This window comes from Pseudophryne corroboree, chromosome 5 (assembly GCF_028390025.1).
Source record: "Pseudophryne corroboree isolate aPseCor3 chromosome 5, aPseCor3.hap2, whole genome shotgun sequence".
Lineage (NCBI taxonomy): Eukaryota > Metazoa > Chordata > Amphibia > Anura > Myobatrachidae > Pseudophryne > Pseudophryne corroboree.
In genome coordinates this window covers 222,529,906-222,552,265 of record NC_086448.1, presented here as the reverse complement: position 1 = coordinate 222,552,265, position 22,360 = coordinate 222,529,906, and positions in this window count along the sequence as shown.

Here is a 22,360-nt window from a genome sequence, read left to right as displayed (position 1 = left end):
GATTGGGAAAGAGCAGGTGAGGGTGGCGGAGAGGTAGGTTGGGCCACAGAGGGGGAGGGGGGCAGAGAGGAGGATTGGGAAAGAGAGGGGGAGGGTGGGGGAGAGGTGGGTTGGGCCACAGAGGGGGAGGGGGCGGAGAAGGGGATTGTGAAAGAGAGGGGGAGTGGGGCGGAGAAGGGGATTGGGAAAGAGAGGTGGAGGGGGGCGGAGAGGGGGATTGGGCATCAAGAGGGGAGGGGGGCGGAGAAGGGGATTGGTGTGGCCTCAAAATTGGCGGCCTTCGACCCATTGCTTGCCGTTGTGCTTGCCCTAGAATGACATATGTAATAATTAGGTTGTGGCCAAAAAAAAAACAAACATCAGCATTTTAAAATTACATTGTTCTGTCCCATGATAAAGACACAGAGCAAGTTATTGTGTTCAGCCGACAGCCTGTGTACCAACTCAGTACAACAACATTAACTTTTTCACAAGCACTTTGCTACACAGTCAGTATTGCAAGCCATAACCACACACAATGTGGAAACTTGTCATGTTTGCTGTACAATAGTGTATTTACACAGTCTGCTAATTTTCTCACTATATAACTTCTTAGTGAAAATGTGCAGTCTGTACATTTTAAGTTTCTGCTACTAATCTCAGTGTTTTAAACATATTTAATGTAATGTGTTAAACTTACTGCGTCTACGTCGACTTTGAATTTGTTGGCGCAGTTCCGCCAACAGCTCCGGCGTACGGCGGCGGAGGTCACTCCACCGCCTTTCCAACTGAATTATTGAGCGCCGTGTCCGGGTGCATGTCCGCAGTATGCGTCGGACCTCAGCGTAGGCCTTGCGCTTAACCCTATTGGGTATAAAGGGCCCTGCGCGGCCTACGCGACGGTCCATGACCGCTATTAAAACGCGCAGCTCCCGGTGACTAAAGGCAGCTGCGCGCATGGTGCCAATGGCGTTTCCCATACATGGGCATATATTTATAGTGTGTGGTGGCATTTGATTGGTTGTGATTGTATGGTGTCATCTGTATTAAACGTTATTGATATGTGTACATTAATGTGCAGGACAGTGTGTACAGTTCGCAACTGCGGAGATTCGCACCCGCGGAGACACACACACACACACACACACACAATTATTATTTTAAATTTGTATTCATAAGTCATGCTTCAAAATGAATAGCATTGTTGGTTTGTAGGATAAAAGCAAAAACAAACAAACATGACAATGTTTAGATATATGTCTCTAGATAGTTCTATAGATACATACACACACATATACCAATCATATATGGCCGCTATCCCAAAAAATATAAGTCTACATATATATATATATATATATATATATATATACATAAAAATAGATATAGATATATATATCTATATATAAATTTAGAGTGGCAGCATAAAGGGGCACTCACCAGAATTTTGCACGTAAAAGAATTGATTTTTAATTTATACTTATCAAGGTGATTTCACGGAGAGATAGTTCATTCAACGTTTCGATCCCTCAGGATCATAGTCAGGAAAATACAGCAAGGACAGCATGTACAGCAAGTTGCATCTGTTCATATACACCAGTATCTAGTAGTCAATGCCTAACGGGCCTCCTAAATTACCCCCAGCACTTCCAAACAAGGCAATTCAATTGGTCACACAATCAGTAAAACAATTACTTCCCTAGAGTATTCCAACTACAAAGGGGAAGTAAATTGTGAACATGCTATGTCATCAGGGTTCAACTATTGAAAGTAAAAGACCAACATACCCCTGTACAAGTAGTATTTACCAAGAACAAGGCTGGCACTGCATTAAGGGCTAATGACGCCATCAAGAGTGCTGGCGTGCGTTCCAGTGCGTCTGAATGGAACACATTGTGTTTCCTGTGATAATCGCGGGTAATACCAGCATCACAGCTCGTCATAGACGCGCCCTCTCAGGGAAAAACCAGCAAGCCCCGGCGTGCGCTCCATTAAACTCAAATGGAATGCACTGCGCTTCCTGTCACACCCGCGAGTCAGACCCGCATCACTTCCGGCTGCAGCTGTGAAGCGCCGCTAAACACAGAATGTATTCAGGAATCTATTGTCATGGCTACAAACGGAGTTTATTTATGTAGTCATTGTCAAAAGAGTGTTGCATATAAAATATACAACAAACATACTGCCTAAAGGACACTCTATGGCCATACCCAAATGCCTGAATTTTATATATATGTATATATATATATATATATATATATATATAATTATATATATATGCATATATATAGAGAGGGAAAAAATTGGTTTTGTTATTTATTATTTGCCTCATCTAAAAAATGGAAATATCATGACTGCATGTATAACTGATAAAAACTATGTGGGACTGTGCTGAGAGCGATAGGAGACCCGTTAAAGGAAGTTTACATAATGCATCAAAAACATTATATATCACACAATGTGTCCACATCTACATATGTATACCACATCGTGCGTAACAACCATCACAAAAACATACATATATATAATATAAAAACCTAAAACAAAAAAACACCACATATAAATCTATTCTTAGATATACATATTCTTAGAAACCCCACTATGGTGGGTCTTGTAGAATAAATTTACATTACACTTAAATTAAAAATGAGTGTGTTGACAAAGCATGCTTAGATTTGAAAAAATCAATCAAAAAAAGTTATTTCTAAATTTGGTAATCCCTATCTCAGATCTTTAATTCAGCGTAGGAAAGCACTGAGAGGATTATTTTCATTTAAACCATTGGGCGAGATTGTTCCCAAACAATATATCCATCTTGACTCCAGCTTCTTGAGGACCAGCCCCCTATCACCGCCACGTGGCAGAGCGGTACCCAATCAATAATGCGACATTGTAGAGTAACTAGTTTATGTCCAGCCGTTATGAAATGTTGCGCAACAGGCTTATCGGTCGCTCCTGTAGATAGGGCCTGTCTGATCGTCATCCTGTGGTTGGCCATCTGTTCCCGAAACGTACAAGACGTCATCCCCACATACGACAGTCCACACGGACAAGTGAGGAGATAGACCACATGGTCCATACGGCAATGTAATTTATAACGTATCCGGATAGGCCCTCTTGTTGGTCAAAAGGTTAGCGCTCTATGCAAGCCGAGCTTGTTTGACCCACAATGCTCTAATGCAAGTATACGTACATTCTTGAGAATGGTTGAATTGGACATTGATAATGACAAAGACACACTGACCCACAGTAATTTGTCATCTGATCCTCCGTTGCCTTGGAGGATGAGGAGCCGGTTGGGGTTGGAGAGCTTGCGCCGGTTGGGGTGGGAGTGCTTCCGTGGGTTGGGGTGGGAGGGCTTCCGCTGCCACATGTATGGACATCACCAACTTCAAATGAAGGTAAGAATCATTAAAACACACAATCAATTAACAACACACATTGACAAAAAAAAACAAATAAAAAAGTGTATGGGTATTCACTTACTGCAGGAGCGTACTCCATATCTTCATGATGAAAATACGGAACAATAAACCCCCCAAAAAAACATTAAGCCACAGTTAGCTACGTACCTACAACATAGGTTACCATCACAAATAAGAATTTATTTTTTAAAATAAACATACCCATATAATTACTGCAACAAGATATGAATTAACTACTAAGTATGTTTTTTTTTAACCAAAATAAATAAAAAAATAAGTTAATAGGCCACTTACCTGCTCAGAAAACCAACAAAAAACTTTGCACCAAAACACACACCAAAAAAAGCCTACTTAGGCAAAAAAAAAAATACTCTCAAAAACAAACAATATAGCCACCTACAAGAAAGAGAAAAGGCCAATAAGAAAACACACACACACACACACACACACACACACACACACACACACACACACACACACACACACACACTCTCAGCACTCCCACACCATGCCACCAAGGAACAGGCAACTTACCTGCTCAGAAAATAAATGGAAACTTTGTTTGAAATTGGAAAAATAAATTGGCCTACTTCGGCAATATAAATAGATAATCTCTCAAAAACAAACAATATAGCCACCTACAAGAGATAAAAAAGGCCAATAAGAAAAAAAAACACACACACACACACACACACACACACACACACACTATCAGCACTAGAACGGGCACACTGCAAATTACATGTAACATAACTATTAGATACTACATGTAAACAAAGATAATAAAATAAACATTAAACACCATACAAAATAAACAAATTATAAACCACTACAAAGGACCATTGCACACCCATACATACTTGGTTTTGTAATATACTATCTATTTTTTGATTCAAAAAACAGTTGTGTTAAATACACCATCCGCAACACAACAGTAAGAAATGTGCAAGCTAACAAACGCTCATTTTTATGCTATATACTGCAATAAAAACTCACTCTGAAATGTGCTAGGTACCACGTCCACCTTGCTTCTGTCCTGCTTCAAGATTTCTCATCATACACCCACTCACACAGGCTGCAGTCAAGGCGTTTAAATAGCCAGTACACCAATTACTGGAAGTATTAGCATAATTGACACCTGTGCGAATTACCGCACTGGAAATCACACGCAGCTATAAATCGCAAGACACCTGTGCAAACACACTTGCCTAAACAAAAGGGAGAAAGAAGAAGGCTCTTGTGTGGGCGCACTCATTAATGATAGTTAAATAACTAGAATGAATAACACTAGGTTGATTAGTCATTATTCATTCTAGTTATTTAACTATCATTAATGAGTGCGCCCACACAAGAGCCTTCTTCTTTCTCCCTTTTGTTTATGCATATGTCACTGGCTCTGGGCGCACCCCCAAACTGGACATTATATTAAAGATTTTACTTGAAAATTGTCCAAATTTGGTTTTTCTGTAATCAAAAACTATTTTTAGACCGGTGCCGGGTCGCCCCCTTTGTGTAACAAACACACTTGCCACCAGCAACATGGCTACTCGTGAGCAGATGGCAGCAGAGATGGACATGGTGCAGCAGCAGATGTCCGCTTTGACACATAGGCGCCTAGCGCTGTGGAGGCAGATGCTGCAAGCTGCTAGTGCGGATGTTGAAAGTGCAGGACCCAGTACTGTTCAAACTCCATCTTCTGATACACAGGAGTTAGGAGTGAATCCCCTGCCAGACATAGATACTGGGAAAACTGAGGGAGATTCAGGACTACCATCTCAAACCCAAAGTACACAAGCAGCTAGTGAAGAGGAAGATGGTGAGGAGGGACAGGACGATAGCTCACAGGCTACATCCAAAAAACGAAGAAGACAGCCCGCCTTCACTAAGTGGGAGGTACGTATTTTGGTCACACAGGCCATGGAAAAAATTCATAGAGGCAGCAAAAACATGGGTGCTGCATCCAAAGATCGAATCTGGAGGGACATCACTGATTCTGTGAATGAAGTCGGCTCAATTGTCTGCACCTCGCAGGAAGTTAGAAGATGGTAAGTGTATATTGACACACCATTTTCTGTACCAATTATTATTACAAACTTAGCTAGATGTGATGTATAGCAACCAAATACATAACATGTGTACTATCAATAAAAATAGGTATTCTTAACTTTTATGTCCCTTGCCCCTAATTCTAATCACATACGTACTGTAGTTGGGCTGACTTCAAATCCCGCCTGAAGGGCAAGAGGTCTGCAGAGTGGAATGCATCGAGGGCAATAGGGGGAGGTCCAGCTGCCACTGTGGAATACACAGATCTTGAGGAGCTGACGATGGACTGTGTGAGCTACGAGGAGGCGGGTGGGGTGTCTCATATGGACATGGACCTGCCTGAAATAGTGAATCCACATGACTTGCCAGGTAAGTTTACACACATATTGCGAAAAAATGATATTTAGTGGTTCCAAAAGTCTAATGTTGTTTTTTTCTTCCCTTTTTCCAATCATTCTTCTATTTGCTTTTAACATAACACAGCACAGGTGGGTGAGCAGGTAGAGTCACAGGAGGGTTATGTGGCTGAGGCTGAGGTGGGGGGAGCTAGTGTCTCTGCCAGTGTGGGACCACACATTCCATCGGTCCAGATTCCAACTGGCCCCCCACCCAACCCTCTGCTATCCCGGACATCCTGTCTCAAATTGCCAGGTATGGTGAGAGCCTGAATGCTTTTCAGGACAGGATGATCCGGGAGGTAAGCCAGATACCTGTCCGGCTCACTGAGCACAGAACCAGTGTGGAGCAAGGTGTAGCTCAACTCTGCCAAGGTCTGGCAGAGATCAGGCAGAGCCAAAAGCAACTCACCTCCTCGTTCCAACAAATTGCCAAATCCATTCTGCAAGGGCTCCAGGACATCGCTGGCTGCCTTGCCCACAGTGGCAGAGAGCCAGCCACATCTGCTCCCTCCCCTCCCTCTGCCCAGGAAGAACATCCTACTGGGCAGGGCCCTCGAAGGTCACTTCGCAGACCGAGCCGTGAAGAACAACATCAGGCGGGGAAAAAGAAGAGAAAGTGATGTCTCTCCAGATGCCCAGCACCCATGTTTGACATGTTGCCTTGATGTTTTTTTTTTTTTGCTTGTGTGGCCAGAATGTACAACTCCCTCAAGGTGAAAGGGTACTTTTTTGTTTTAAAGATTTGTAGCCTGTGAGTTATTTTCGTGTACACCTGAGCCATCTTCCTCTTCCTAGCGTGCTGTGTATGTTAGGGTTAGTGTATTGGTTCCAGAATCGACCTCAGTTCCCCTGAAAGTATCATCTGGCTGGGGGTTCACAACATATACTTAGTAAATATTAAACATCATATTTTGGCAGAAGATGGGGTTACCATAGTACTGGGTTCTGCTATGTCAAATTATGCACTGGCAGCTGCTTGTTGCTATGTACATCTTTGTATGTGATGCTCATTTGTAGCCATGTTGTGTTGCTGCTTTACTTTATTTATTGAAGTAAAATAAAAAAAAATAAAAAAACTTGTTTGTGTGTTTTATTAAAGGTTATGCACTCTTGAAAACTGCGCCCTGTTAACTTTAACATGGCATATTGACATTTGTGGAACAAGGGAACAATCAGAATATTCATACAAACATTGAATATTATAATGTAAAAAATGTATGCCTTGCACAACACTTAACTGGGCATATAAAAATAAAAAATTTGATTTGAACTTGGGTTACTAGGGGCAACATGACATAGTATTAGATATGGACACATATTCCCACAAACAATAACACAATTGGTAACATTAAGTGTAGGCTGCATTTTGTTGCTCATGTTATTTGGTATGTACAAAGGAAGATGTCTATGTCGAGAACATTTAGCTGATGTCGTTTATAAGTTGGTTTATTCACACTTGATTAAATTGCAAAGTATTCAGCAAATAATTAAAACATGCAGTTAACATCAAAGTATTTCACCAAATAATTAAAAGACAGTGCATTATTTGTGAGTGTGTCAGATTTATACCGGGTAAATTTAAAATTGTTATGTGGGCATACAATTGCTGTTTGGAGTCATTTGTAACTGCAGTGTTTGGCAAGTAATTGGTTAACAGGTGAATTCATTTGCCAATTAATTGCTAATTAGGGCAGACACACTTGTAACAGTACTTCGCAAGTGCTGAGTAGCTGCAGACTTACTCCTCGGCTGCGTCAAGATAGCAAACATTTGTTGTGTACTTTTTAACATCGGCTACGCATTTCTGCACAAAACACGCCTACTGCTGGTTGCATACTCCCACACTAGCCGCCCACTTTCACGCCCATTTAGTTAGATAGCGAAGCCGAGCCTCCGCCACGCCTCCTTCACTCCCTGTTTTCGGTGATGTAGTACTACCTGATTTTGTTAGTTATTTTGCACAAGCATCGTATCGCTCCCTTTGCGCACGCGCATTTATGCTTTAGCGCATGTGCAGTTTGCGTTTTTTTGCCGTTTGCGATGCGATGAACTGCTGCGATCAACTCGGAATGAGGGCCATTGTGCACACCAGTTAGCCCCATAAGAAAACCACATGCACTTTATGCTCCTTCCTAATCTGCCTTGGCAGTGGCTGATGTTTCTGGCCACAACCTGAGGGCGGTCCATCAGTCTATCTAGTTATCTATGCTTCAGTCCATCAAACTATCTCTATATATGTATTAAATGAAAGTGAATGAATGAATAACTCATGTTTGTATAAATATTATATAGAATAGAAGGATGTATTAAGCTGATGATGGATAAGCACCAGGGTTGCAGAAGAGTTCAGGAATATTCAGCTTTTATTAGTATACCATACAGTGTGCCGTTGGAAGACTGACAAATTGATTTACTGGAAAGTATCCTACAAGATATGAGGGACAGTTTTGAAAGTAACACATTGGTACAGTGTGCAAGGGAAGTTTCTTCTTCTTTGATTGAATTCCTGCCCACCCACCCTTTTACTTTGTTGTTACATGTTGCTGAATGTGGATTTTGGTGTGTTCTGTTAACATTTTCTTTCAACAGGGGTAGCCCAGCTTTTTGGGAAATCATCTGTTTTCACCGGCCACAGTTGGCACAAGCGGTGTTGTAGACCTCTTCCCCTTTGAAGTGAATCCAATTTGTCAACCCAGTAGGAGAATCCTGGATAACTTCCTTGCAGGAGATATCCGTATTGTTCAGGGAAGTGGAATTGAGTTTCTCAGGTGCATTGGGGTATACAATCACCCCGGTGAGTTATGGAGCTGATTGGGAGCAATACCTTCTCATACATCGCTATTTTCTTATATGATTGAATTCATACAGCCTTTACCTCTTTTACACCATATCTACTGGTCTTTGTTTTCGTATAAAGGTTAAGTGAAGGATTAAATTTATGTTTTTGCTGCCTAGAAAAAGTCATCAATTGCTAGGCATCTTACTGCTTGACAATGAGCTATATTTTTTCTAATATGCCCTAGCCCTCAAATTTTCCTGTAGAGTAAATCCAATAATTGCCTTGTACTCTTCTTATTTCCTGGACTTCCCTGTTTTTGGCAGTGTTTTATTTAAAATTAATTTGACAGCAAGACAAGCAATTAGGTTAAGCTGACTGATTATTTTAATGCATTAAGTTAATGCACTGTAAGTACATAAACTAGTCAAAAACATGTCACTAAATCACAATGTCAGATGCTTTGAATTTATAAGTAGCGTACAAAGCAATCCAAATATTTTTATTTTTCTATAGGCATTTATTTTTCCAAATTGTTGGTCATAGCTTCTATAAATGTAAGCATATGTCATGAATTTTTTTTCTATACCGTTATGTGAAATGCAAATTCATATTAAAAATTATAAATAATATTTTATTACTATGCAATTTTTTTTATTTGATCTACAAAGACAATAGGGCATACTAAACAGAAACTTGGGGGTACATGTAATAGGGTCCAAGTTTGCCAGAGGTTTGGGATGCCGGCCGATCTGGGATGTTTTTTGCCTTGTAAATGACTTCTGCTTTAAAAAAAAAAAACATCAGAGATCTCTTGGCATCCCGCACCTCCAGCAAACTTGGACCTTATTATATATGCCCCAGGGTGATGCATTTTGTAGCATTGCCAATGTGCCACTCTGTACCTTACTCTTTTTTGGATAGTTCTTTCTTCTGTAGTATAATTGTGGTATCTGTCTTGAATCTCTCTTTTTTCCACTGTAATTTGGCCAATATTTCTTATCTTTGAATCCTTTCACCTTGTCCTGATCTTGACCCAGTGCCAGCTTGGGTTTTACCTTGCTTATGGTTCTACCTTTTTTCACATTCCCAGAGCAGTCACCGTTGCTTGCCTTGATGTAGGACTTAGTCACTGTTCTGTGCAAGTCAGAGTACCTAAAGCAATGTCTTGAGAGGAAAAGCTGCAACTATTGGTCACAGTAGATGCCGAGTCCAGACTGTAACTGATTTCTTCATCAGTGGTCTGACTACCAGAAGATTCCATCTTCCAAGTTCCAAAGAGGCTTCTTATCTGTCTTTTCTGTTAACTCTTACTGTGCCTGTGTTTATCATTTTACATACTGATAAACTGTAATTGACCTATGGCCTAGCTAATTACTCATCTCCATTCTGAACTCTGTCCATTTGACTGCTCACTCCATATTTATGTGTCGTTACTTAGGCACTGCTTGAGATTAGCAAAATTATCCTAGAAATATTTGCATCACTCTGCATTTGGGTGTTACATTTTGCATGTTCGCCCACATAATTTGGCTTTTGAAGAAAAACAATGTACAGAGTTCATGAAATCATGGCAGCAAATAACAGAAGGCTTGCTGTTCCTTGTTGTGGATATGCTTTGCAAGCCAGCATGCCTGTAACCTTATACAACCATCTCCCATTAAGATTAAATGAGTTTACAGACTCCTTTGCAAATAAAGTATCCTCTATCTTGGTTAGAATGCCAACCATGAGTGCAAAGGGTGTGGATCATTGGGTCGACCTTGTCTAGATCAACAGTCACTAGGTTGACCACTTTTAGTCAACATGCACTAGGTTGACACCTGAAAAAGGTTGACATGGACTGAATTTTGACATAAAAAGGTCGACATAACGTTTTTGGAATTTTTGTGTCATTTTTCTGCAACATCGATGGGAACCCCAATTACTACACCGCGTCCTCTCCCATGGCTCGCTTCGCTCACCATGATTCGGGCAAGTTAACTATTCCAAATCTCAGTCCATGTGGATCGGAAAGTATGAATAAGTAAAAAAAAGTGAAAAACTAATATCAACCTTTTCCTGGGTCAACCTTTGTCATGTCGACCTTCTGTCAATGTCGACCTTGGAACCATGTTGACCTAATGCATGTCGACCAATAGTGGTCGACATAATGACCATCAACATAAGTCTTGTTGAACCATCTACATCGTGGCTCCGTCTGCAACTTAGTGCCCCTGGCAAGGCGCACCACCGGGAACGAATAGGACTCACATGCATCGTAGAAGTGCACGTGCCCCATTCAAAGTGAATTGGGAGCATCTCTGTGCTCTCACTGGTGCACCGAGGCACAGGCGCGCCTAGGCACGCCGCACGCCCCCCACCTCAATGAGCGTAGCTCCATTTGTAGCTTCTTAGACTAGCTTTGACCCTTGGGATGTAAAAGACATTGTTGAAATTACACATAGGCTGTGTCCTACAACCTGTGAACTGTCTCCTGCCTCCATTAAGCTTCTAATAGGGTGTGTTGACATAATTGTCCAGTATTTGCAAAAATAGTACAATGCCCTTTGCATAAAAGCATTTTTCTGAAACACTAAAGGAAGCAATTGTTGCACTTCTAAAAAAACAATCTTTTAGATTCTAACAGCTATAGACAGTTATCAAACTTTCCTTTTTTTAGGAAAGATTATTGAGAAAGGGGTTGCAACTTAACTGGAAGGCAATCAGTTTACTTATCTTTGGCAGGTATATATAACATACAAGTGATGGAACCTGTTTACGGAATCATTTAATTAAGAAAACAGAAATAAATACATCCTAAATGCCTAGCTCTATTTTCTGTAGTCAATTAATACTTGTTTATTTTGTAGCTTTGCAATTTTTAAAATGCAAATGTAAAGCACTATGGTGGTCATTCCGAGTTGTTCGCTCGTTGCCGATTTTCACTATGCTGCGATTTGTTGCTAAATGCGCATGCGCATGGTGTGCAGCGCGCATGCACTTAGTTATTTAACTTAAAACTTAGCAGTTTTGCTGTTGTCTGTGCGGCGCTTTTCAGTCGCACTGCTGATCGGTGAGTGATTGACAGGAAAGGGGCGTTTCTGGGTGGTAACTGAGCATTTTCCGGGAGTGTGCTAAAAAACGCAGGCGTGCCAGGTAAAAACTCAGGAGTGTCTGGAGAAACGGGGGAGTGGCTGGACGAACGCAGGGCGTGTTTGTGACGTCAAACCAGGAACTAAACGGACCGAGCTGATCGCAATCTAGGAGTAGGTCTGGAGCTACTCAGAAACTGCTAGAAAATATTTAGTAGCAATTCTGCTACTCTTTCATTTGCTATTCTGCTAAGCTAAGATACACTCCCAGAGGGCGGCGGCCTAGCGTTTGCAATGCTGCTAAAAGCAGCTAGCGAGCGAACAACTCGGAATGACCACCTATGTGTCCTGCTGGGAAAAAATGATATATAAATATAACAACATGCAAATCTTCTTCTTCTTCTTCTTCTTCTTCTTCTTCTTATTATTATTATTATTATTATTATTATTCCTACGCTAACCACATAAACAGAACTGCACTCAGTTCTTTTTCTAGGCTATATATTTAACAAATTCCAAACTAACAATAAAGTTAGTAATAGAATCCCATTGAATAGAAAAGCAATAGCCAAACTCAAATATCATATTTCGTATTAGGGAAATGTCCTGTTCCACCACAAAGTTTGATTTAGAGGTCCCTGGCATATGGAATCCACAATTCTGTTATGTGGAGGTTATTACCTTCAAAATAATTTTTAGGTTAAATTATATATTAATCATTTGAAATGAACTGTTATAAATAAATTAAATTAAATACATAAAATGACCCAGGGGACAATGTTTTATATGAGGCCCTGACACCTGCTACCAGAGCCTAGCAACGACCTTAGTGAACTGAACTGATTTGCAGATTAATAGGTTTGCTTTTAATTAAATGTTGGACAACAATAATTCTCATCATGTCTAGAACAATATAAAATACAGTGCTATGTTGTTGTTATGTCATTTACATAAAGGTCATGCATTGATCTTCTAGCTTTACATATATACCTGGGGCTTTGCTATTCTTTATTTAATGGAGTTTAGAAATCTATTACAATATTTTATATTTTATGACAGTAATTATACCTAAAATTATATTTGAATAATTATGTTATTAATTTAACTGTGCACAATGATGATGATCATGATCTACTGTAGATGTACTCAATATCATTTGAAAAAGAATACATCCTATATATGAACCTGGTATTTAAACACCCTCTAATAATCTCTCTTGCATGTCACACTGACAAGTATAACTATAATAATGGTATCTTTCCTTCACTATAACTTACTTTCTAATTCTATGTTCTGTAACAAGAGATTTCTGCTGTTTTAGACAGTTTGACTTGTTACAATAGAAATGTTCTTGGTTCACAAGTCCTTATCTGCACTGGATGCTAAATAAAATTGTTTATTTCCACCAAAAGAAAATGCACACAAATAATGTAAAATAACCAGTTGTCTTTAGAATATATTGCAGACACAGATAATGTTGATTCAGTAATTATCATTAAAAGATTGCTCATCTTATTTTAATTGGAGTACTATGTATTGTTAATTATATTGATCTATCTCCAAGAGCACTTTGACAGTTGATAAGAGGCTTACAGATGCAAAACCTTTGAAATGTAGAACTGCAGAATTTAATTGAAGATAAGGACCAATTATTTTTTATCTGGTCTTAAAGTTGTTCCAGAAATTTTTTTTTTTGTTCAACTTATACATACCTCAATTATTTTATATTATGATATTGTATAAAATTAAACAATAATAATTTTTAATAGTGAGACTGGATTTGTTGTGGGGGAAATAGCGCACTGAGCTACCCTTCTGATGGTATGTTATATATAAAAACCGGAATACAAGGAAATTATTATAGATTTAATATTACCCTTTGCTTATAGGAAAAATATATAATTTTGACTCATCAAATTAGTAAACACCCGGCGGTGCTCCCTTGAGTTGTAGAGAACAAATCGACTGATATACAAAAAGAAAAGACAACTCCTTTTTATGGGGCACTCATATTGGTAATCTAAAACGTAACTTTTATTGAAATTGGACTCACATTAACATACAACATATAACATTTATTCCATAGGGATATTTTGTGGTATGACTGGCTGAGCCTCTAAGCTTGTCTCCCTATGTCATGTTTCTTATTATACAAGTATAACCATCCCCAGTTGATAATATAATACTCCTTTAGTATGACTATAAACTTCAAAAAACAAAACAAAACACAACCAACACCACAGTACACCTTTTTAGAGTACACACTGTGGCCGAAGTTTTGAAGTCAGTAGGTAGTGTATGTTCAATAAATGGTTAAACTTCATTAGAAATTTTATACAAATAACATACATTTGGGAGAGGGAAATTAGGAAAGAGAAAAAAAGGTTAGAAGGAAGATGGGGAGGAATCGGTGACTAAATGCCTGGTTTCTGCTTTTGGAGATCTGCTAAAAAGCATCGAATCTCCAATGAGAGAACCAACTGGAGCATATGCACCACTCCCAAGACCTGTATCTGCTGTTAACTTTATCTGCCCAATCTAGGGCAAAGTTAATGAGAGTGCAGGGGAGAGGTCCCTAGCCAGTATTAAATACCTGTATTGCTGACTATTTATAAGCCCTTGATTAGTTTCAAATACAATGTTTACTTGAAGTATCAACTTGTTGTGTACATTCACAATAAATTGTGTGGCATTTGTGAAAAAACACTCAGAGGAAAAAGAAGCAAAATTGCTTTAATGCCTAAATATATCATAACCAACAAATGCAATAATTTCTATGAAATACAGCTTTCATATGCACTAACAACCAGGATGTCTACTGTCCCCAATCCTGTCTATAGACATCGAATTGAGGATGAGAGAGTCCTTTTAGGTGTTTCTGCAATATGAAAATAATGTGCTTCTGCTGTCGTTATCTCAATAAATGAGTTAAGCCGATGAGAGAGCACCGAAATAATAAGAAGATAGAAAGAGAAGAAAATTTGTTTTGAATGATACAAATAATAGAAATCTATTCTTATGAGTGTATTCACTGCAAATCTCGATGTATATCAATTAACCCAATATCTGTTTCACCTTCCCATATAATTTTCATTTCAAGACAATTGAATAGAGGGTAAATACTCCCAATAGGATGTGGGTTAATCAGTTAGAAACACAATTTATGTGATATATTCAGTACAAACATAGTGATATTTATCAAAGGTACGTCCAATATAAACGGATTTGCATTATATTTGCACTTAATAACAAAGTTGCATCATGTTTGCAAAAACGGCATCATATACATGGGTGTCACCCAAACAGCAGCACATATACAATAGGAGATTATAACCACCTTATTTGTCTAATTGATTCACATTATGCAGTTTGGAAATAAAGTACCTAGATTAATGTGCCAATTCTTGCTGATAGATATTTAATTTAAAGTAAACAATGTTACTTATCTGCTGTCTGTTCTTATCAATCTTTCCCTGCTGCTGATAGTGTGTGGCTCATCATAAATCACATATCACAAAGTCCATAAGCAGTATGGGGGACTGTTGTTGGTAGCGTGCAGCCCACCTTTAATTAGATGAGTTTTAAACGGGTAACAGTATAAGACAAATGCTGTCCCGATGTGCGGCTCACTGCAGCTTGTAACAACGAATATGCAGCTCACCTCATATATCTTTGACAAAAGACGTCTTAGTCGGGTGATAGTGTATAGTAAACACTGATCCCGGCGCACGGCTCACCGCAGCTAGCATTGGCATCTATACAGCTCACCTCAGAGTACCAAGTCCCAGTCAGATGTTTGCCGTCTGGAACCGCTGCGGGCGGCGTGTGGCTCGTCGCTGTTGCCGGGTCAGTGTAAAGAGACAGCAGAAGCAGTTGGGTGACATCCACGTGCGCCGCTGAACCGACGTGCACGTTTCACCTGGGCGGCTTCGTCAGGGGTAGTGAAGCTCTACCTGCCGGTCGTCCTATTTACCTGAATAGGTGTAGCTCAATTAACCAATCACAGCAAACATACGGTCTGCTGCAATGTGACTTAGTCAGGCTGCATTATGGGATACGTAGTTTAAACTCCCGTCCATATTTTGTAGTTCCTATAGATATAGGTATACTATTTTGCCCAAGCAACAAAATAGAACGTAGATTGGAATATGAAGAAATCTATAGTGTAGCAAATTAACTGTGGTGAAAGACCAAAGGGACAGTTCTACAACAATGAAATGAAAATAAAAATAAAAATAAAAATAGTAATAATAATAATATAATAGAATAATTCACAAATAACCACAAAAATCTTTATTCTTGGACACCCCCTTTAAATGTAGGTCGTATCCAAAATTGCACTTTTAAGTTTATATATCGACATCGTCCCCGCCTGCAATGCGTGCACACAAGGACGATATCGGTAAATGTAGACCAAATCAAAATTCAATATTTTATATGTTAACATTATTCATACATATATTAAGCTTTATCAGCCTGCTGGACGATCACCTATATGATGTTAAGTATATTACTTGATAGGTAAGTATAAGAAGAGATATGCAGAGGAGATATATATGCGCATAATACACAGAAAAAGTATATATATATATATATATATATATACATATACATTTATATACATATATATATATATAAGAATGAAAAAATGAAATGAATATTCCTATGTGCACAACCACCTACATATATATGCACATGCAACCACATGCATATAAAAATAATAATTATCATCAAGAGGTAAATGTGTATTCAAAGAAATGCTCCAAAATTTTTACTCTCATTAAGCCCATCCGGACTTAGAGTTCCCAGTCTGAATATCCATTTGCTCTCCTGCTGAAGAATAGTCCTATTGAGATTTCCTCCCCTAATTCCCAGATGAATTTTTTCTAAACCAAAGACCTTCAGATTCTTGCTACAATCTCCATGTTTACTGTACATATGTCTTGCTACAGGGGAAAGTTTTTTCATCTTGTTTAGGTCGGAGGTGATGTTCCTTATGTTGCCAATATGTTCCAATACTCTCTGCTTAAGTGCTCTTGATGTCATTCCAACATATTTCATTCCACACTCACATTGTAAGCAGTATATTACTCCCATGGCATTACAGTTGATGAAAGATCTAATTTCCACCTTATTCCCTTGCCTGTCATAGGTATATTTAGTCTTGGCCATATATTGGCATGCCTTACAATTTCCACATGGGAAGGACCCATTGATTGTAGGTGTTTTTCTTGATGTTCTTTCAAAATGGCTATCTACCAGAATGTCTCTCAAATTTTGAGACCTCCTCCAGCTCATGGCTGGTTTTAAGGCAAGTTTTTTACTCAGGTCTCTATCAGTATGTAAAACTGGCCAATGATGTTGTGTGATGTTCACTATCTCTTGCCATTCATGGCAGAAGTCGCCTACAAACCTAATCTGATTTGTTGTACTGGGTTTAGCTTTATTTTTGGGGAAGATTAACTCTTCTCTTGGGATTTTGGATGTTATATAAATTGCCTTTTTTATACTTCTGTTGCTATATCCCCTTTCTCTTAGGCGCATCCCCAACTCTTTGCTCCTGCTCTTAAAGGTTTCCAAACTGGAACAATTCCGGCGTAACCTCAAAAATTCACCTTTCGGTAGATTTTTGACTGTTGGTGGAAAATGACTACTATTTCTGTGGAGAACACTATTCGTTGCTGTGATCTTTCTATATAGGTCCGTAGTCAATTCTCCTTCTTCATTTCTATTGATTTTTAAATCCAAGAATGTGATTGAATCCTTACTAATATCCGATGTTAATCTCAGGTTCAACTGGTTGTTATTGAGATGTCTAATAAATTCTCTCAACAATGCCTCCGTATTATTCCAAATCATCAAGACATCATCAATATACCTAAGCCAGACTATAATGAATTGCGTGTACTTTTCATTGTCTTCTGTGAACACGACCTCACGTTCCCACCATCCTAAATAAATGTTTGCATACGTGGGTGCGCAGGCCGCACCCATCGCAGTTCCACGAGTTTGTAAATAAAAGGCATCCGCAAAGGTAAAGGCGGACTGAGTGAACAAGCAAGTGTCTTTTTGGATCTCCATCTAAGAGAACACGTGGTAAGTCTACCATCCTATGTTCAGGATACATCGGATGTCCTACGTAAGCTACAAGGCATTAAGGTGGAACAGGGACATCTTTTAGTTTCCCTTGATGTAGAGTCATTGTATACGAGCATCAACCATCAGGACGGTCTGGCAGCAGTACAATATTTTCTGGAGATGAAGGATACTGTGGACTTCAATACCTTTCTAATTGACTTGCTGAGATTCGTCCTTACAAAAAACTACTTTACCTTTGCGGATGCCTTTTATTTACAAACTCGTGGAACTGCGATGGGTGCGGCCTGCGCACCCACGTATGCGAACATTTATTTAGGATGGTGGGAACGTGAGGTCGTGTTCACAGAAGACAATGAAAAGTACACGCAATTCATTATAGTCTGGCTTAGGTATATTGATGATGTCTTGATGATTTGGAATAATACGGAGGCATTGTTGAGAGAATTTATTAGACATCTCAATAACAACCAGTTGAACCTGAGATTAACATCGGATATTAGTAAGGATTCAATCACATTCTTGGATTTAAAAATCAATAGAAATGAAGAAGGAGAATTGACTACGGACCTATATAGAAAGATCACAGCAACGAATAGTGTTCTCCACAGAAATAGTAGTCATTTTCCACCAACAATCAAAAATCTACCGAAAGGTGAATTTTTGAGGTTACGCCGGAATTGTTCCAGTTTGGAAACCTTTAAGAGCAGGAGCAAAGAGTTGGGGATGCGCCTAAGAGAAAGGGGATATAGCAACAGAAGTATAAAAAAGGCAATTTATATAACATCCAAAATCCCAAGAGAAGAGTTAATCTTCCCCAAAAATAAAGCTAAACCCAGTACAACAAATCAGATTAGGTTTGTAGGCGACTTCTGCCATGAATGGCAAGAGATAGTGAACATCACACAACATCATTGGCCAGTTTTACATACTGATAGAGACCTGAGTAAAAAACTTGCCTTAAAACCAGCCATGAGCTGGAGGAGGTCTCAAAATTTGAGAGACATTCTGGTAGATAGCCATTTTGAAAGAACATCAAGAAAAACACCTACAATCAATGGGTCCTTCCCATGTGGAAATTGTAAGGCATGCCAATATATGGCCAAGACTAAATATACCTATGACAGGCAAGGGAATAAGGTGGAAATTAGATCTTTCATCAACTGTAATGCCATGGGAGTAATATACTGCTTACAATGTGAGTGTGGAATGAAATATGTTGGAATGACATCAAGAGCACTTAAGCAGAGAGTATTGGAACATATTGGCAACATAAGGAACATCACCTCCGACCTAAACAAGATGAAAAAACTTTCCCCTGTAGCAAGACATATGTACAGTAAACATGGAGATTGTAGCAAGAATCTGAAGGTCTTTGGTTTAGAAAAAATTCATCTGGGAATTAGGGGAGGAAATCTCAATAGGACTCTTCTTCAGCAGGAGAGCAAATGGATATTCAGACTGGGAACTCTAAGTCCGGATGGGCTTAATGAGAGTCAAAATTTTGGAGCATTTCTTTGAATACACATTTACCTCTTGATGATAATTATTATTTTTATATGCATGTGGTTGCATGTGCATATATATGTAGGTGGTTGTGCACATAGGAATATTAATTTCATTTTTTCATTCTTATATATATATGTATATATATGTATATGTATATATATATATATATATATATACTTTTTCTGTGTATTATGCGCATATATATCTCCTCTGCATATCTCTTCTTATACTTACCTATCAAGTAATATCCTTAACATCATATAGGTGATCGTCCAGCAGGCTGATAAAGCTTAATATATGTATGAATAATGTTAACATATAAAATATTGAATTTTGATTTGGTCTACATTTACCGATATCGTCCTTGTGTGCACGCATTGCAGGCGGGGACGATGTCGATATATAAACTTAAAAGTGCAATTTTGGATACGACCTACATTTAAAGGGGGTGTCCAAGAATAAAGATTTTTGTGGTTATTTGTGCATTATTCTATTATATTATTATTATTATTACTATTTTTATTTTTATTTTTATTTTTATTTTCATTTCATTGTTGTAGAACTGTCCCTTTGGTCTTTCACCACAGTTAATTTGCTACACTATAGATTTCTTCATATTCCAATCTACGTTCTATTTTGTTGCTTGGGCAAAATAGTATACCTATATCTATAGGAACTACAAAATATGGACGGGAGTTTAAACTACGTATCCCATAATGCAGCCTGACTAAGTCACATTGCAGCAGACCGTATGTTTGCTGTGATTGGTTAATTGAGCTACACCTATTCAGGTAAATAGGACGACCGGCAGGTAGAGCTTCACTACCCCTGACGAAGCCGCCCAGGTGAAACGTGCACGTCGGTTCAGCGGCGCACGTGGATGTCACCCAACTGCTTCTGCTGTCTCTTTACACTGACCCGGCAACAGCGACGAGCCACACGCCGCCCGCAGCGGTTCCAGACGGCAAACATCTGACTGGGACTTGGTACTCTGAGGTGAGCTGTATAGATGCCAATGCTAGCTGCGGTGAGCCGTGCGCCGGGATCAGTGTTTACTATACACTATCACCCGACTAAGACGTCTTTTGTCAAAGATATATGAGGTGAGCTGCATATTCGTTGTTACAAGCTGCAGTGAGCCGCACATCGGGACAGCATTTGTCTTATACTGTTACCCGTTTAAAACTCATCTAATTAAAGGTGGGCTGCACGCTACCAACAACAGTCCCCCATACTGCTTATGGACTTTGTGATATGTGATTTATGATGAGCCACACACTATCAGCAGCAGGGAAAGATTGATAAGAACAGACAGAAGATAAGTAACATTGTTTACTTTAAATTAAATATCTATCAGCAAGAATTGGCACATTAATCTAGGTACTTTATTTCCAAACTGCATAATGTGAATCAATTAGACAAATAAGGTGGTTATAATCTCCTATTGTATATGTGCTGCTGTTTGGGTGACACCCATGTATATGATGCCGTTTTTGCAAACATGATGCAACTTTGTTATTAAGTGCAAATATAATGCAAATCCGTTTATATTGGACGTACCTTTGATAAATATCACTATGTTTGTACTGAATATATCACATAAATTGTGTTTCTAACTGATTAACCCACATCCTATTGGGAGTATTTACCCTCTATTCAATTATCTTGAAATGAAAATTATATGGGAAGGTGAAACAGATATTGGGTTAATTGATATACATCGAGATTTGCAGTGAATACACTCATAAGAATAGATTTCTATTATTTGTATCATTCAAAACAAATTTTCTTCTCTTTCTATCTTCTTATTATTTCGGTGCTCTCTCATCGGCTTAACTCATTTATTGAGATAACGACAGCAGAAGCACATTATTTTCATATTGCAGAAACACCTAAAAGGACTCTCTCATCCTCAATTCGATGTCTATAGACAGGATTGGGGACAGTAGACATCCTGGTTGTTAGTGCATATGAAAGCTGTATTTCATAGAAATTATTGCATTTGTTGGTTATGATATATTTAGGCATTAAAGCAATTTTGCTTCTTTTTCCTCTGAGTGTTTTTTCACAAATGCCACACAATTTATTGTGAATGTACACAACAAGTTGATACTTCAAGTAAACGTTGTATTTGAAACTAATCAAGGGCTTATAAATAGTCAGCAATACAGGTATTTAATACTGGCTAGGGACCTCTCCCCTGCACTCTCATTAACTTTGCCCTAGATTGGGCAGATAAAGTTAACAGCAGATACAGGTCTTGGGAGTGGTGCATATGCTCCAGTTGGTTCTCTCATTGGAGATTCGATGCTTTTTAGCAGATCTCCAAAAGCAGAAACCAGGCATTTAGTCACCGATTCCTCCCCATCTTCCTTCTAACCTTTTTTTCTCTTTCCTAATTTCCCTCTCCCAAATGTATGTTATTTGTATAAAATTTCTAATGAAGTTTAACCATTTATTGAACATACACTACCTACTGACTTCAAAACTTCGGCCACAGTGTGTACTCTAAAAAGGTGTACTGTGGTGTTGGTTGTGTTTTGTTTTGTTTTTTGAAGTTTATAGTCATACTGAAGGAGTATTATATTATCAACTGGGGATGGTTATACTTGTATAATAAGAAACACGACATAGGGAGACAAGCTTAGAGGCTCAGCCAGTCATACCACAAAATATCCCTATGGAATAAATGTTATATGTTGTATGTTAATGTGAGTCCAATTTCAATAAAAGTTACGTTTTAGATAACCAATATGAGTGCCCCATAAAAAGGAGTTGTCTTTTCTTTTTGTATATCAGTTAATTTTTAATAGTGTAAGATGTCATGAGTGCTCATTGCTACAGAATGTTTTATAACCCTTGTACATGTGCATAGTTTAAATGATACTTAGAAGTATTATTATTATTATTATTATTAACAGTTACTTAAATACCATCAGCCTATTCTGTTGCATATTACATAGTTACATAGTTAGTGAGGTTGAAAAGAGGCAAAATGCCCATCGGGTTCAACTTGTATTCTGTGTTAAGCTGTGCATACAGTAATATAATGCACCTGTT